Below are 13,842 nucleotides of genomic sequence, written 5' to 3'. Positions count from 1 at the left end.
CAAATCACACACCACTTCCTGAATGTCCCCACTTCTCTCCTAGACTTGATCTCACAGTGTAACCATTCCTCAGAAAACACACAGCCCTCCTGCCCCTTTGTCTCCTCGTCCTGGCTAAACCCAGGATGTGTTCTCAATGTGTACCTGCTGAAGAGTGATTCAGTGTGGCAGGCTGGATTTGCTGTGAATAAATAGAGTGAAACCACAAAAATCCCAGTCCTCACAGAGCTATCGTTCTAGTGAGAGAGAAAAGACAATAAGTAGGATAGATTATTAAAGTATGTCGTAAGTTATAGGATGATAAATTCCAAGGAGAAAAAATAAAACAGGGAAGGAAGTTATAAAATGAGGGAAGGTGGTGAAATTTTAGATAAGCTAGCTAGAGAAGGCCTACTGAGAAGATGCCTTTTATGTGAAAACAAGAAGTGAGTGAGGGCAAAAAGCCATGTGTATATCCTAGGAAAGAATATCTCAAGCTAAGGGGCACAGCAAATGCAAAGGCTTTTTTTTTTTTTTTAAAGATTTTATTTATTTGAGAGAGAGAGACACAGCGAGAGAGGGAACACAAACAGGGGGAGTGGGAAAGGGAGAAGGAGGCCTCCCGCGGAGCAGGGAGCCTGATGTGGACCTCGATCCCAGGACCCTGGGACCATGACCTGAGCTGAAAGCAGACGCTTAATGACTGAGCCACCCAGGTGCCCTGCAAAGGCTTTGTGATGGGCATGTGCCTGGCTCATCTGAGACACGAGGAGGCCTATGTAGCTCAAGCAGAGTGGATGATGAGGACAGAGGGAGGAGATGTGTTCAGAAAAGAAACAGGACTACATTTGTCATGTATTGCTGCTAACAAATTACCACAAACTGTGAGGCTTGAAACAAGACCCATTTATTAGCTCACGGTTTCCTTGGGTTGGGAATCCATGCTCAGCCTAACTGGGTCCTCTGCTCAGGTCTCACAAGGCTGCAGTCAAGGTGTCAGCTGGGCTATGTTCTCATCTGGAGGCTCAACTAGGGAGGCACCCACATTCAAGCTCGCTCAGGTTGTTGGAATTCATTCCCTTGTAGCTGTAAGAGTGAGAGCCGTAAAGGTTTCTTCTTGGGTCTCAGTGGACCCCACCCTCAGCTTTAGGCCTACCAGATGGCTTACTCCATAGGCAGTTCACAACATGGCAACTTGCTTATTCAAGGCCAGCAGGAGAGTGAGAGAGAGAGTCTGCAAGCAGAGGGAGTGTTACATAAAGTTCCATAAATGTAATTACAGTAGTGACATCTGGCACCTTTGCTGTGTTCTTTTGGTTGGAAGACAGTCACAGCTCCCACCAATACTCAAGGGGAGGGGATCACACAAAGACATGGACACCAGGAGGGAGGATCATGGGGCCTCCTGGGAGTCTTTCTGCCACAAGGACTCAGATCACATAGGGATATATGGGCCCTTGTAAGGCCTTTGACTTTTTCTTTGATTGACACTGGGAGCCATTTGAAAGTTTTGAACTGAGGAATGACAAGATAGGATTTGTGTGGTTTTTTTTTAAAGATTTTATTTATTTATTTTGACAGAGAGAGAGATAGCGAGAGCAGGAACACAAGCAGGGGGAGTGGGAGAGGGAGAAGCAGGCTTCCTGCTGAGCAGGGAGCCAGACGTGGGACTGGAGCCCGACGTGGGACTCGATCCCGGGACCCTGGGACCATGACCTGAGCCGAAGGCAGACGCTTAACGACTGAGCCACCCAAGCGCCCCAGGATTTGTGTTTTAACAGGATTGGTCCAGATGACTGATTGAGAATAGGCTTCATGGGGCCAGAGACAGAAGTAGGGAGACCAGTTAAAGGCTATTCCAATAATCCAGATAGAAGTTGACAGAGGTAAATTTGGGGTAGCAATGGGGAAGGAGAGACCATACTCTGGGTATATTTTGAAGGCAGACCAACATGATTTGCTAGTTCATCAGCTACAGAGCATGAAAAAAAGAGAGGAGTCTAGGCTTATCCCAAAGTTGTTAGGCTTTGTTTTTAGCTTTAGAAGAATATCGTTGCCATAAATTATGACAGGGAAGATCAAAGGAAAGCAGGTTTGAGGGAGAATATCAGGAGCTCTATTTTTGGTATGTTTAAACTGTCAGCCTCTTGATGGCAGGTAAATTACACTGGACACAGTCAACTCTGGAAGGAGAAGAGCTCTATCTTTATTGAAACTGACAACTATCCTAGATCTGGGTTTGCATTCAACACCTGCAGCACATCTGTAAGCACAGTGGTCTGAGAGCTTACAAGGTGCTTCATTTATAGGCATGGGATTCCAGATAACATTGTCTGGCACCAAAGGGCCCATTTTATGGCAAAGGAAGTATGACAATGGGCACATGACCATGGATACAGTGGGTTTTCCCACATATCTCATTATCTGGAAGCAGTAAGAACATCGGGATGGCTTAGTCAAAGTTTCAAAAAGGCATGAACTTGGGGATTCTGTCCTTCAGGATGGGGCACCTGCAATGAACTACTGCCTGGTACAGAGTGCTGCATCTCTGTTAGCTAGACTTCATAGGTCCAGGAACTAAGGGACAAAAGTAGGATTGACCTCATCATCACTCTCAGCACCCATCCATCCTGCGACTCTAAGTTCTAATGAATTGAAAATTCTGGTTCCAGAAGATTGCTTTGGCCTTGGCACAGTAAGGCTTCCATGAAAGCTAATCTATAGCGAGTCTACAGCCTGGGCGATTTGGTCTCAAGACTGGAGACTACCAGGCAAGGAAGGAGTACCTATACCGGCAGGAGAAATCAATTGATTATCATGAAGAGCTACTGTTGCTGCTATAATGTGACAGGGAGATGCATATCTAGAATTCAGGGCATCCACTGGGGTGTCCAGGACAGGTGAATCCAACTGAGTGGATCCAATGTGGACATGAGTAGATCTGACAGCTGCAAGAGATTAGCCAGCAGACACTCGTGTCCATAACACACCCCGCATCCCGCCTCCAATTTTAACTGCAGGAGAAGCAAACAGTTAATGCTGCAGTGTCCTGTCTCAAGCACCTTTCGCATGTTTGTTTCTTACCTTTGAACTTCCTCTGAAGCTATACTCACTCATTCAGGTGGGGACATTGTAGCTGGAAAGCTCAAGGGATTTAATGCCTTCAGGAACAACCCTGGAGCAACACTGATAATGCCCAAGCTCCTATCTTTTCTTTTCTCCGAGTTTTATTGAGATATAATTGACATTTAACATTGTATTCACTTTAGATTTACAACATAATGATTTTACATATATATATATGTAGTGAAATTGTTACAATAAGTTTAACATCCATCACAAAGCATACATTTTTTTTCTTATAATAAGAATCTATCCTCTGGGCGCCTGGGTGGCTCAGTTGGTTAAGCGACTGCCTTCGGCTCAGGTCATGATCCTGGAGTCTCTGGATCGAGTCCCGCATCGGGCTCCCTGCTCTGCAGGGAGTCTGCTTCTCCCTCCGACCCTCCCCCCTCTCATGTGCTCTCTCTCATTCTCTCTCTCTCAAATAAATAAATAAAATCTTTAAAAAAAAAAAGAATCTATTCTCTTAGCAATTTTCAGATACACTATTGTTTCAGATACAGTATTGTTAACTAGAGTCACCAGGCTATACATTACATCCCCAGGACTTATTTGTCTTATAACTGGAAGTTTGCACCTTTTAACCATTTTCATCAATTTCCTTCACATCCCCCCCAACCCTACCCATCTCAGACCACCACCAATCTGTTTCTATGAGTTTGTTTTTGAAGGTTCCATATATTTGTTCAAGTCACTGAAGAATAAAGACATGCAATATTTGCCTTTCTCTAACATTTCATTTAGCATAATGCTCTCAAAGTCCATCCAGGTTGTTGCAAGCGGCAGAATTTCCTCCTTTTTATGTGTGTGTGTGTGTGTGTGTGTGTGTGTGTGTGACATCTTCATTATCTATTCATTCTCTGATAGAAACCTAGGTTATTTCCATGTTTTGGCTGTCATAAATAATGCTGCAATGAAGATGGGAGTGCAGATATCTCTTTGAGGTTCTGTTTTCATTTCCTTCAGGTATATATCCAGAAGTGGACTCCTGGGTCATATGATAGTTCTATTTTTAATTTTTTTGAGGAATCTTCATACTATTTTCCATAGTGGTTGCATCATTTTATGCCCCACCAACAGGGCACCAGAGCTACCTTTTCTCCACATCCTCACCAACTTGTTATTTCTTGTGTTTTTGGTGGTAGCCATTCTAACAGGTAAGAGGTGATATTGTGGTTTTGATTTGCATTTCCCTGATGATTAGTGGTGTTACGCATCTTTTCTTGTGTTTGTTGGCCATCTGTATGTCTTCTTTGGAAAATGTGTATTCACTTCCTCAATCAAACCTTTTTTTGGTTATTGAGTTGTATGAGTTCTTTATGTATTTTGAATACTAACCTCTTATCAGATCCACGATTTGCAAATATTTTCTCCCATTCAGTAGGTTGCCTTTCATTTTGTTGATAATTTCCTTTACTGTGCAGAAGGTTTTGACATAGTCTTTTTTTTTTTTTTTTTTGCTTTTGTTGTTTTGGCTTTTGGTGTCAAATTCATAAAATCATCCCCAAGATTGATGTCAAGGAGCTTACCCCCTATGTTTTCTTCTGGAAGTTTTATGGTCTCAGGTCTTATGTTCAAGTGTGTAATTCATTTTGAATTTATTTTTATGTATGGTGTAAGATGGTCCAGTCTTATTTTTTTGCATATGGCTATTCAGTTTTCCCAACGCCATTTATTGAAGAGACTGTCCTTTCCCCATTGTGTATTCATGGCATCTTCATCATAAATGAATAGACCAGGCTTCCATCTTTTGGGGGGACAATTTAGAGCTACTTTCAGCATGGGACCTCAGGGACTTTCCTACAATAAGCCTGAGCCTCTAGTGCCCAGAGAAACAATCAAGTCAATAGCACACACCATAGTGGTTTGTATTCCTCCTGTCTTTCCCACTTTACTTTCCTCACTTTTGCTTCTGGGGCTCACCTCCAGAGTGTGCCCAAATGCAGCCTAAGACAGTAGGTCCTCCAGCCTTCAGCCTCTGGACTGTGAGTACAGGCCAGGTGAGTTCCCCTGGGGCAAGTGTAGGCCCTGTGTGGGCAACAGAGCACAGGGCTTTGTCTCTTCCTTGTTTCTAAGAAGAAACAATGATGACCCTTTTCTCAGGTCATCATTTCAAACCATAGTTTGCTGTTTTAGGTATACAGTTAAAGAATATTCTGTATTGATTAGAAAGAGTTGAAAACTTCTCCCTCTTGACTAGAATTGAAATTGTACCCCCAGCCTCCCTAGTCTTACCCCAGATAGACTGCTATTCCTAATCCCTAGCCTTAACTCATTTTTGACTTGAATTTGATGTAAATAAGGCACTGCGTATTCATGAACTGGTTTATTGCTTTTATGCCATAGTTCCTGTTTCACTTACATGATTTCCACTCAGAATGGGCAGCTCCTGAAAGACAAGAAATAAGATGTGTAAGTCTCTTTGATATGTAGTTAGGTGCTCACCAAATATATATCTTTTTTGCTGATGGAGAAAATATTTCTTTCCTCACTTGACGATGAATGCTTTCTTCTTCTCATTCATGAAGTTATGACTATGGGTAAATACATCATGCATGATAAAGAAACCTTTTAAAATTATATGCATTCTTTCTTATCTAAATCAGTTCAGAACTATCATTTTGATAAATGTCCTAAAGTATTAACTGACCTAATTTTCCAGAGGTCAGAATGTGGCGAAAAGAGGAATAAGCTGGAGGACATTGGGTTAATGGCCTCACAGGCTTGAGTGGGAAAATGGAGGGTCTTGTATGCAGTAATGACACAGAGCTGCCTGTCTTCCCCCACTTCATCCCAGCTCAGATATTATAAAAAATGTCAACTTTTATTAGATCTCTAATGGATTGTTCGTAGTTCAAGCAAGGGAGTGTCCCTTCTCATGGTCTTTCTTTCAAACAGTACATTTCTTCTCTTTCTAACTAATTGCCCTACCTCATAAGAATGAAGTCAGTGGTTCATAGAGCAGTGTATCTCCTGACTGAATTAAATCAATAAAGAATCAGAAGGTTTCCCTAGGGCATTCCAATAGCCCCTCCAACTAAAACAACTTCTTCTGATAACTGATGATGGTTGTACAATTTATGAGCAGAATCCTCTATTCTAGCTTGGCACTTTTTCTCATATCTTTGACATGTCATGCTGGGTTGCTGGATGTGAGAAGTAAGAACAGCACCAGGCATCATATCCAGAGAGTCCTTTTGTCCACTTATAATCACTGATTCTCTGAACTAAGAACGCTATCCAACTAACAGAGATGTATTTTTTTTTTATTATGCAACACCCTGATTAGGGTAAAAGACAACTGTTAAAGGTACTATTTTTGGGGTGCCTGGGTGGTTCAGTCAGTTGGGCATTCAACTCTTGATTTTGGCTCAGGTTTTGATCTTGGGGTCGTGAGATCGAGCCCTGCCTTGGGCTCCATGCTTAGCAATGAGTCTGCTTGTCCCTCTCCCTCTGCTCCTGCCCCTGCTCACATGCTCTCTCTCTCTAGAATAAATGAAAAAAGAAAATCTTTTAGAAAAATAAAAAATAAAATAAGATAAAAGTACTAAATCTGGGGGCACCCAGCTGGCTTAGTCGGTAGAGCATGTGACTCGATCTTGGGGTTGTAAGTTCAAACCCCATGCTGGGTGTAGAGATTATTTAAAAATAAAATCTTAAAAAAAAGTACTGTTTCTGTTTTTTTTTTCTAATTTAATGATACAGATTTATTACTTAACAGGCATATATGTAAAATAAATATTAGGCTCATTTATTAATCAGTATAAGAATATGCTATTGGGCTTTTCCTAGCTTTGGCTGTTACTTTCATTTAAAAGTAACAAAGATTAAGTCAATGAACAAAGGCACTGTTTCTTGTTTGTTTTGTTTGTTTTTTAATATTTTATTCATTTGAGAGAGAGAGAGCATGAGTAGGGGGATGGGCAGAGGGAGAGGGAGGGGGAGAAACAGACTCCCAATTGAGCATGGAGCCTGATGTAGGGCTCAATCCCAAGACCCTGAGATCATGACCTGAGCCAAAGGCAGACATTTAACTGACTGAGCTACCCAGGTGCCCTAAGGCACTGTTTTTTATTATAGGTGGTGTCAAGGCAAACTGATGAACTGAATTTCTCTGAATAACAACTGTTAGAGATGAGGGTTCTGTAACCTTGCTGGGATTAGGTCAGATTTGCCCTGGAGAGAAGTTCTTATGTGGAACCCGGGACTGGGAAAATAACAGAAACTCAACAGTAGCTGTATGAACGAATGGAGCAATGAGGGGAGAATGAACACATGAGACTGAGAAATGGGGTGGCATAGTTCTATGGTGATTTAGCCAGTTTGGGGACTTTTCTTCTCAGTTGAGTTACCCTGGGAATGGCTGAGAGGGCTCTGTGCTCTGAGGCCATCAGCAGTTAGGAAGATACTACCCAGCAGATGGCTTATTGTCTATTATTGTATTAAAGGGACCTGCATTCAGCATGCTCTTGAAATGAAATCTAAGTAATCATCAAAGGAAACAGACCAATTCAATTTCTTTTTCCAATTTGGAAAACTCAGATAATATGCATAATAATTCTTCCTGCTGTATTCCTCATATTTATAAAAGATAAAATAAAATTCAAAGGAGCAAGAGTTTAGACATCAGCACTAATGTTCTCCCAAGCCATCATAACACACTTGGAGATTTTCCGTGCATGGTCCTGCCATCCTGTTATATAGTTTTACTAAGGTTGGTTCATGAATTTGAAGTGTCTATTGTTTGGGAGTCACATTAGTTTCAAAAGTTCAGTTCTTTAAAGATTAGTTTTTGATCTCAAATTCCTATGGCTCTCTTTGTTTTATCCTAGTGAAATAAATTTGGCTTAAATTGCATATATCCTCTTTATTATTCATTAAATTATTTTTAATTATTTTATTAAAAGATGAAAGCAAGATTTCCAACAAGTAAATGTGACCAAATAAAATATTTACATAGCAGTTACTAAAAAACCTCTGGATTTTCATTTTTAAAAGATGATGTGAGATTTTGTTTTTTGTTTTTTGTTAAAGTATAATGAAGGTACAGTGTTATATTAGTTTCAGATGTACAATAGAGTGATTCAACAATTCTATACATTACTCGGTGCTCATTATAAGAAGTGTACTCTTGGGCGCCTGGGTGGCTCAGTCGTTAAGCGTCTGCCTTCAGCTCGGGTCATGATCCCAGAGTCCTGGGATCGAGCCCCACATCAGGCTCCCTGCTCAGCGGGAAGCCTGCTTCTCCCTCTCCCACTCTCCCTGCTTGTGTTTCCTCTCTCACTGTGTCTCTCTCTGTCAAATAAATAAAATCTTAAAAAAAAAAAAAGAAGTGTACTCTTCATCCCCATCACCTATCACCCATTCCTCCCACCACCACCCCTCTGAAAAGCATCAGTTTGTTCTCTGTATTTAAGAGTCTGCTTTTTTGCTTGTCTTTTTGTTTGTTTGTTTTGTGTGGAATTTAAGAAACAAAACCAATGAACAAAACAGATGAGATGAGTTTTCAATTAAACCTTGGTCTGCTCCATGTCTGGTTTTGGTTCCATTTCCTCCAATATTACTAATTAAAACATCAGGAGTTTAAAGTTGCTAATAAACATTTTTAGGGGATCTTACATGTTTTGAGTTTGAACTCCTTGAGGAGGGACATGAACTATTCACCATATTACTATGATTAAAACTTATCTTGAAAAATAGCACTTTACTATATTGCTCATCTTTCAGTCAGGTCTTACTTAGCCTTGGCCATCTACATTCATGGGCCAAATCTGGCTCATAGTCTGTTTTACATGACATGTGGGCTAAGAGCGACTTTTACAGTTTTAAATGATTAAAAAGAATCTGAAGAATAATATTTTGTGATACATGAAAATTATATGAAATTCAAATTTCAGTGTTCACAAATCAAGATTTATTGGAACACAGCCACACTCATCCCTTTATATATTGTTTATGGCTGTTTTCACACTACAATGGCCAATTTGAATAATTGCCAACAGAGACTGTATGGCCCATAGCTCGAAATATTTACTATCTGGCCCTTTCTAGAAGAAGTTTGCCAAACTTCTGCTCTATTCTGTTAAGTTTTTCATATTTATAGCCCTGTCCATCTCCCTTCATTTGCCAGCCCCTAGCACTGGTTACCTTTGAGCCTGAGCTTAGCTCCTAACACTCTGTGAAGCTTTTGTTCATATAGTAAGTCCACTCTGAGTTTTCCTTTCCTTAACACCAAAAAAGCCATTCCCAAACAGATGGCCTGCAACATGAGACTTCTGGCAGCCAGCTCTCAAGATGGTCCCAGCAATCCTAGCCTTTACACCCCTCTGTGTCCCCCTTTCAGTTGTACTGGGGTTGGTGTTTGTGTTTGTGACCAGAAGACTATGGTGGAAGTGATCATATGCCATTTATGAGATTACATTATAAAGACACTGTTGTTTCATTTTGATCTCTTTCTTGCCCTCTCCCTCTCAGATCACTTGGCATGGGGAAATCATGTTGCAAGAAACCCTATGGAGAAGCCCACGTGGAGAGGAAGCCTCCTGCCAATGCTATGTGAGTGAGCTTGGAAGTGTATCTTCTGGCCCTTGTCAAGAATTTGGAGACTGTAGCCCTAGCCAACAGCTTGTTGCAACCTCATGAGAGATCTTGAGCCAGGCCATCCAGCTAAGTCATTTCCAGCTCCCTGACCCTTAGAAAGTATATGAGAAAATAAATGTTTGTTTCAAGCAGCTACTTTTAGGGTGATTTGTTACATAGCCATAGATAACCAATACAGAATGTGAAAGGCCTCATATTGTCCACCTGCCACCATCCTTTTTCCCTCTCTGATACCCAGTCTATTTCTGGTCATTTTGGAAGTGTGGTTTCCTTTTACGTTCATGGCCTTGCCTCATCTGTGGAACTTGACTTTCGACAAATTTCTCTTGACTTTGAACTTGTGCTCCTCTCCTCAAACTGGAATCCAATCTGTCCCCTTAGCTGTTGTCCTCTCAGTGACTTTACAGTTCAGCACAGACTCCTTGGTTCACTTGGATACCAGCATGGGAATCGTTTCTAGATAGTTGAACTCAAGATCTCTCAATCAATATTTTCAACAGGAAAACGAGGTGAAGAATTCCTAAGGGAAAAATACTTGCTATGTTTTTATAAATTATTCTTACTAATATCACTATCTTATTTTAAGCCTCTCATAAAAGAATTTTAGAGGCAGGGAGGAAATTTAGAAACGGCATAATGTGACCACCTGATTTATTTATATGTCATAAAATGAGGCCCCCGAGGTTAGGTGATGTTCCCAACATCACTCAGCTAGTTACTGGGTCCATTAATAGTGAGAAATACTATTTAAATGCTATAGGTATGTGGAACATAATTGAAGCTAAATAGTGCTTTCTGAGGGGTGTGAGGCTAGGGTGGGGTTTTGCTGAGGATATCTATTGAGCTCTTCTGCCTGAGTGAGTCCTGGCTCATTAGCAGAGACTGGACACTGAAGACAATGGACCACTGGTATGACTCAGGATGGTTGGGTAAAATAGCAGCTACTAGATGTGAGTACTGAGCTCCGATGGGAAAACGTAAAAATCTTTTATCTACTGATTATGAACTGTATTTGGATTCTATGGAACTGTACTTCTTCTACTGTTACAGAGACAGAGAACATGATCCCTAAATGAATCTTGGGGAAAAAAAAATCAAAACAGGCTGACAATGTGTGGGAACTGGGTGGATAGTGTAGACAGTAAATGGCTTATGAAATCAATGCAGAGACGTGAGAGGAGGTGTTAGTGTTTCACTTGATATACTTTGATATTTTAAAATCTTTTATGGTAAGAATGTATTTATGCATTTCTTGTGTAATTTTTTATAAAGTTTTACAAATTTTTACCAAAAATTTTAGAAACTGGGCTTGAAAGTAGAATTTGTGGTTATGTGTTATGTGCACATGACTCAATGATTGTGTCTGTCAAACAAACACAAGTGGATTATAGGCAAGGAAAAGCCAAAAACAGTCTAGAAACTGAGACAAATGCCCTGATAGAAGTGAAAGTCACAGGCAATAGATTCAAATACAACTGATCCCATGAGAAGAAATGGGATGAAGTTATGGCTTAAGAGATTTAAATGAATTGTAATGAAAAGCTTCTTTATGGTAGAGCTATTCAGGGCAGGAAGGAAATTTAGTAATAGATTATTTGGGCAAAGTAGGAATGTTTTCCCTTGGATATCTTATAAATGGAATTAAAAATCCCTTGTTTCTGACTAACTGGGTATAGTTCAGCTTGTGGGTTGAATTAGTCAGCATCTTCTCTATTTGGTTAATAATAGAGGAAAAACTAGTAGCAATGTTGATGGTCACAGTCAACATGAAATCATTTTATTTATTTATTTTTAAATTAAATTAAATTTATTTAAAAAATTTTTTTAAAGATTTTATTTATTTGAGGAAGACAGTGAGAGCGCATGTGAGAGAGAGAGAGAGAGAGAGCGCCAGTGTACAGAGGGAGAGGGAGAAGCAGACTTCCTGTTGAGTAGAGAGCCCTACATAGGTCTCGTCCCAGGACCCTGGGATCATGACCTGAGCCAAAGACTTAACCGACTGAGCCACCCAGGTGCCCCAGCACGAAATCATTTTAAAGTTTTGTTGTTGTTGTTTTGTTTTTTAAGATTTATTTATTTATTTTAGAGAGAGTGGTCGGGGTGAGAGGGGCAGAGGGAGAGGAAGAGAGAGTCTTAAGGCAGACTCCATGGCTCAGCATGGAGCCTGATGTAGGGCTCAATCTCACAGCCCTGAGATCACGACCTGAGCCAAAACCAAGAGTTGGACACTTAACCAACTGCACCACCCAGGTGCCCTGACATGAAATCATTTTAAAATAAAATAAAGGTGTGTGATAAATCTATGTGTTCTAAGTACCTAACTAAGTCCTGGGAAATAAAATCAAATTTCATTTTAATATCTCTGGTAGATATCTTCACTTTATTTCTCACAGATGTTTTGAGTTCAGACCTCCAAATTTTTTAAATGTCTTAAAATTTACCTATATTTCCTATTTTTTCGGTAATGGACACATAGTGTGAGTCATTAAAAAATATATAAAAACTACAAAGGAAAAAAGGCAAATTCCTGGAAAATTTGATACAGTAAAATCTCACTATTTCGGACTGGTTGGGAAAAAAAAACAGAATATTTCATTTTAAATGATTTAAATGCCTTAACATAATTATTATGTATAACATAAGCTAGGATTAAAAAAATAGTTGTTTATGATGAACAAATAAGAGTTATCTGACTCCAAAATATATGTAAGTCAAGCTTGTTATTATAAATGCTTTAAACATTTTATCTTGATTAAGCTATTAATTTATTCTAGCAGGAAAAGATGACTGACTTGTTTAGAAAATCAGCCCCTATCCACACGTAATCAGTTTTCAAATAGAACCTGTATTACCCTGGTGGTTTTACTTCCTTGTTTTCCTCCTCTCTGTGAAGGGACAATCTTAGTTCCTGATTGTCTAAGGGAAAGAGACTGAGTCAAAGAAAGGAAGGAGCAACAAACATCTCGCATAACTTCTACAAAGGAGCTCAGCAAACCAAGTGCCAACAATTCAATGAGACTAGTTTTCACACATGATAATTATTTGGCATAGCTGATTTGCTTTAAAGTTCATCCCTCAAGGAGTACATTTATCATTCCCAAATGCTTATATCCTGGTCAAGAAAGGACAGGGGATAAGGGTGTTAGTCCAAATATCATATTGGAATCTTGCTTATTAAGAAATGTTAAAATCACTTAAAATAATGGCTATTTTCATTTGAGACATTTTCACCCCCCCCCTTTTCTTTGTGTTGTGATTTTTAGATATGGTATTAACTTTCCTGTTTTGTTTGCTTTTGTGTATTTTCAATTATTAGCTCAAGAGCCATATTAATATTTAAGGATTAAACAATTCTATAAATGGTGGCATTTACAACTATTCAAACATTTATTTTTATCTTTCATACTTTGAAATGTTTTTGCCAAGTTTTAAACTAATGAGTATTTATTACTTTTACAATAAGAAAGAAACTCCCCAGTAAAGGTTAATAAAAGAATAATTGATTCAGAACTTTGTATCTTTCATGGGAGGGTATCCTATCTGAGAAGAGATGTGGAGATTTGTGTCCAGCAATCTTCGCCAAATCATGAGGTAACCAGATGATCTGGGAAGGCCCCAGGCTAAAGTGAATCCTTTTTAGACTCTCCCTGGGGAAACCAGAGATCTCTCTTGCATTTCTCAAAGATTCATGAGAAGGAAATGGAAAGACCTGATGAGACACAGTCTTCCCCCCTTATCCACAGGGGGTCCGTTCCAAGACCCCCAGTAGATACCTGAAACTGCAGAGAGTACCAAACCACATATAGTTGACCCCTGAACACCACGGGCGTCAGGGGTGCGACCCCTGCACAGTTGAACATCTGTGCACAACTTCTGACTTCCCAGAAACTTAACTAGGAATAGCCTAATGTTACCTGGAAGCCTTACTGACCACATAAACCGTCTGTTAACACCTAATGGGTATGTTACATGTATTACCTACTGTGTTATTACAACGAAGTCAGCTAGGGAAAAGAAAATGTTATTAAAGGGATGCCTAGGTGGCTCAGTCGGTTAAACGTCTGCCTTCGTCAGGTCCGGCGTCCTGGGATGGAGCCCCATGTCAGGCTCCCTGCTCAGTGGGGAGCCCACTTCTCCTTC

General features: G+C 40.1%; 1 long non-coding RNA gene across 1 annotated transcript in view; it reads right to left on the bottom strand.

Annotated features, from left to right (window-relative positions):
• Nucleotides 1-13,842, bottom strand: part of LOC145716799 (uncharacterized) — a 47,741-nt gene that overhangs the window by 16,868 nt on the left and 17,031 nt on the right. Inside the window, exon 3 of the long non-coding RNA XR_014139704.1 lies at nucleotides 5,465-5,491. This is a non-coding gene — a long non-coding RNA (uncharacterized LOC145716799). The remainder of the gene's footprint in view (nucleotides 1-5,464; nucleotides 5,492-13,842) is intronic.

Source organism: Leptonychotes weddellii, chromosome 13 (genome assembly GCF_054177405.1).
Source record: "Leptonychotes weddellii isolate Sample4059 chromosome 13, ASM5417740v2, whole genome shotgun sequence".
Classification (NCBI taxonomy): Eukaryota; Metazoa; Chordata; class Mammalia; order Carnivora; family Phocidae; genus Leptonychotes; species Leptonychotes weddellii.
This window is presented reverse-complemented; position numbering and strand designations above follow the sequence as displayed.